The sequence below is a fragment of the Macadamia integrifolia genome, chromosome 14 (genome assembly GCF_013358625.1).
Source record: "Macadamia integrifolia cultivar HAES 741 chromosome 14, SCU_Mint_v3, whole genome shotgun sequence".
NCBI lineage: Eukaryota > Viridiplantae > Streptophyta > Magnoliopsida > Proteales > Proteaceae > Macadamia > Macadamia integrifolia.
Window position 1 is genome coordinate 13,930,524 of NC_056570.1, and position 4,766 is coordinate 13,935,289.

At 37.0% G+C, this 4,766-nt stretch overlaps 1 non-coding gene across 1 annotated transcript; it reads left to right on the plus strand.

The window, feature by feature from the left end:
* Positions 1-321: 321 nt before the first annotated feature.
* Positions 322-428, plus strand: LOC122062281. The gene has a single exon (XR_006134901.1). It is a non-coding gene; the product is annotated as a small nucleolar RNA R71 (small nucleolar RNA).
* The last annotated feature ends 4,338 nt before the right edge of the window (positions 429-4,766 follow it).

Sequence of the window (4,766 nt, forward strand, 5' to 3'; positions counted from 1 at the left end):
CTGGCACCAAGCACAAATCTTAAGCAAATTGACTGATGATGGCTCTCTAGGAACAATAGCCTCAATCCTCTTGATTAGGCTATCCAAATGGGCTTCCTTGGCTACTATCCCATCCATAAAATATCCTTTCCCTTCTATGGTTCCTTCACTCTCTTGGGTTGATTCCCACTCAAGGGTTTTGTCAGCTAAGTCAAGTAAGAATTCCTATACCTTTCCTTCATCTGTAAAGGGTGTGAATCCCTCAGGACACATAGACTCTATCATTTGTGTGGTTGGATAATCAATACCCTCATAAATTATTTGACATAATGCCCTAAGTCTATGCCATGGTGAGGGCATTCTTGGAGTAGATCCTTGAATCTCTCCATAAGTTTGGAAAAGGACTCACTAGGCTTTTGCCTAAACTAAAGGATATCACTTCTAAGTTTATTGGTCTTGTGAATTGGGAAAAACTTTTTAAGGAAGACAACTGTGAACTGTTCACATGAGGTTATGGAATTTATGGGTAGTCCATACAACCACTTCTTAGCTTGGTTTTTTTATGCAGAAGTGATAAACCTAAGCTTAATAGCATCATCAGAAGGTTGTTCGATCTTAATTAGAACATATACCTCTTCAAATTCCCTTAGAAATAGGTATGCATCCTCAGAAGTCAACCCTTGGAAGTGGGGCAACATAGTGATGTATTGAGATTTGAGTTCAAAATTATTGCATTGGGCTTTTGGTAGAACTATGTAGGAAAGTTGGGCTGTTCTAGCAGTGTAGAACCTATCTTTCAGAGATTTAGGTGAAGGATTTTGATGTTGGTGTCCCATATTAAAAGGTTTTAAAAAGAGCAAACGTATAGGGTTACTACTTGTTGGATCTCTTCTTTCTAACCGATTCTTAGTATTATGTATCCACCTAACACTCATGCAATAGAAAACTACCCACAACTAGATTAAGACCAGCACAAAAGAATGGATAGAAAAACTTTTTTTTATGATTTTTTTATTTTTTGTTTGGCTTTTTGGGAGCTTACCGGTAGGGACCAGGGTTACTCAGGTCAATTCCTGAGGAACTGCTACAGGTCAAAACCTGTCTTTATCATACTGTGAGGTATGGTGACCTCCATCGATACAAATATTATTGCAAGTTGTTCTTCTCAAGAATTCAATAAAAGAAAAGAAAAAACAAAACAAAGCAAATGAAGCACTCTGATTTACTAAAAGAAAGTGAAAAATAACATGGAACTGTCTCCCTAACAATGGTGCTAAAAACTTATTTGAGATTTTAAAATGTAATCGCAAGTGTACGGATCAGTGTAGCTACAGGTCAAACACAGGGAGAACGGCCATTTTATTTTTTTGCTTCTTTTAATAATATGAAAGTGAACCAATTAATGGTTGTGATCTAGTTCTAATTATCGTCCTAAACATATGTATCTAAAATAACGTCCTAACCATTCGTCATCTAAGAATTTAAATACGCAAGCCACACAATTAAAATTAAATAAATAAATAGTTGAAAATAAACACCCCAAGCAATTAAAAAGCAATGAAGAAAAAAAATGCTGAAATAAAAATAAAGTAAAAGAAATGGGATAAAGCTAGAGAGAGACTCACAAGTAGGTTTCTCTATTTAGTCCGAGGGATACATCATAATATGAGCTTCCCTCCTTAACCGGAGAGTCACTCTTACAAGGGTTACTCTACTTGGCTTTAGAGAAAGTGAGACAATTAAAATAAAAATAATAAAATGATGGTTCTATGGCTAGGAGGGGTAAAGCCAACACATACACTAGCTATGAACCTTGGGGGAAAGGGATAGCAGTAATGTAACGACTAAAATCGAAATCTTAAATTAAGAAAAAAAAGGGTAGTCAGAAGAGGGAATGAGAGGGGGAGAGAAGACTACTGAAGGAGCCTACTTACTTGAACTTCAATCCCTGAACTGAAAACTAGATCGATTTGAGATACTACCAGTACTAAAAACCAAATCTAGAATAAACCAAATCTGAAGAAAAAAAATTAAACTTGAAAGACATGCTTCATAGCTTGTTCTTGTCACCTAGAACTAAGCCTGGAACTAGAACTTGAAAATTACAACTTTAATTGTTTAAACAATAAAAATAAAAGATTGAATAAAAAACAAAAGTGCTTGCATTAATTGAATAAAAAAAACTTACAAAAGTGTTTAAAGCATAAACTTAGAACTAGAGCTAGAGAAAGAGAAAAATAGAGAGAGATAGAATGACTAAGAAAAACCCTAGAAGAAGAATGAAGTGCCTCCTCCCCTTGTGTTAATTCTATTATATAGAGAATGGGGGAGGGAAGCTAACGATTTTAGCTTCTAAAAAAGAGATATTTTTTTATCTTGTTGATGAAGTGGAGGAAAGAGAAGAGATAAAACGTGTGGAGAGAGATCTCCCACGATTTTTCTTTTCTTTTTTTTCCTATTTTGCCCCCTTTTTCTATCTCTCTTCTTCAAACTTGCGTACAACCATCTTGGCCGACCTCCTTTAAGTGATGAGTATGAGATAGAAAATCTTCTAAAAAAACCCTCAACAAAATAGCAACTAAGAGGTTCGAACTTGAGACCTCCTAATAAGCAAGTGATTTCACACACCACAACTCACCAACTACGATAGGTAGTTATTGTTACCAAAAACAAATCTTCAATCACTTAAGAATGTGGTCCATCGATCCTTGTTGGCATTTAGAATATTGTTTAGAAGGGCTGGTTCTGTATCTCGGTTCAGTTCTGGTCCATTATTTTTTTCTGGTCCGAAAAAAGTAATCACTTGTATGGTTGACCAAACGAATGTGTACTTTTAATTGAACATGTCCATCTTGCTCAGAATTTTATCCTCTTAGCAACCATGAAAGAAATAGGACATTTTTATGTGTAAAATTGGAGATATAACACCCGATAGTCTTTAAGGCCTTGAAAATATAAAACTTGTAAAAAGAGAATAAAATCCAAGGTAGCTCCATTCTAAATATGTAAAATACATGTTTTACTATACTAGATTTCACACATAAATGTGCTCATCAAATTATTAAATCTATGTGAGTTATTTCCTAAAAATAAAAAAGAGGGTTTAAGGATGGGGTTTTCCTAAGAATCCTTAGAATGTGTGCAATACCTACCTCAAATCGAAGACCTCGACGAGCTGATCATAAATCTGGGCTCAAAATGCCAAGACTCAGCTCTAATGAAGCTCTTTGGTCAACTTCCCCCTCTTTTTCTTTCTTCTTCTTCCTCTTTTCCTTTCTTCTTCTTTCTCTCTCTTCTTTACTCTCCCACCGACCAACTAACATTAATGAGGGAAAAGATAATTAATGTCTCCCCCCCTTTTTATACTTGGACCTCAAAATATCTTTTAAATCTCAGGTGGGTTAAATCTCAGGTGGGCTAAATCTTAGGTGGGCTAACTCAGGTGGGATAAATCTCATGTGGGCTATCTCAGGTGGGCTAAATCTCAGTTGGGCTATCTCATGTGGGTTAAATCTCAGGTGGCCTAAATCTCAGGTGAGCTTCAATGAAAATAAACTCTCACATAATATTACATTACATTAGCACCCACAAATATAAGTAGTTGACTTTTTGTACATGGCCTCGTGGTGCGTGCAAGTGTAAGGCTTGGATACACAAATTACACTTGGTACTTGCTCGGTCATGTTCGCCAACCTGGGTTTAGGGTCACCCTTGCTACCATATTCCATATGGTACCTGTGTCGGTTCTCTCCGGTTCAGCCCCTATATGATCAAACCAAGTCAATGCGGTTAATTAGACCAGGTTTAGAAAGTAGGGTATCACATTACCCCCCCTTTTTGAAAAATTTATCCCCGAAATTGTAGTACCTAGTTGTCCAAAAAGATGAAGATACAAAGTTTGAATATCATCCTCTTCCCCCCAAGATGCCTCTTCGATCGGGTGGTTGGCCCTCCGAATCTTCACATAAGCGATAGAGCGATTGTGGAGGGTTTTCGCCTTTTAGTCTAAGATCTCAGTCATATGTTCTTCATATGTCATATCAGCTTCTAAATATTCCGGTTCCACAGGTAGTACGTGGGATGGATCATGAACGTATTGCTTCAACATGGATACATGGAAGACATTATGAACACTATTGAGGGAAGGTGGTAATGCCGACATGTATGCTACTGCTCTAACTTGCTTCAAAATCTCTAATGACCCAATATATCTCAGATTCAACTTGCATTTCTTTTGAAATTTGCACAGGCCTTTGGTAGGAGATGTTTTGAGGAACACTTTCTCTCCCTCTTGGAATTCCATTTCCATCCTTTGGCTATTTGCATAGCTCTTTTGACGTGATTGGGTTACTTTAATTCTTTCTCTAATGACATTGACTTTATCACATGTCATTTGAATTATTTTTGGTCTAAGCATTCGACGTTCACCTACTTCGTCCCAGTATAGAGGAGTTTTGCACTTTCTACCATACAATGCTTCATATGGAGACATCCCAATTGTAGTTTGATAGCTGTTGTTGTAAGCAATCTCCTTAAGAGGTATATATTCCTCCCAACTTCCACTTATTTCCATGGCACAGACTCGGAGCATATCTTCTAATATTTGTATTGTCCACTCAGACTGTTCGTCTGTCTGTGGATGGAATGCCATACTCAGGTTCAATTATTATCCTAAGGCTTGTTGGAAGCTTTTTCAGAATCTGGATGTAAACCTTGGGTCTCTATCTGACACAATGCTCACTGGTATACCATGTGAGCATATAACATTACCCATGTAAAGTCGTGCC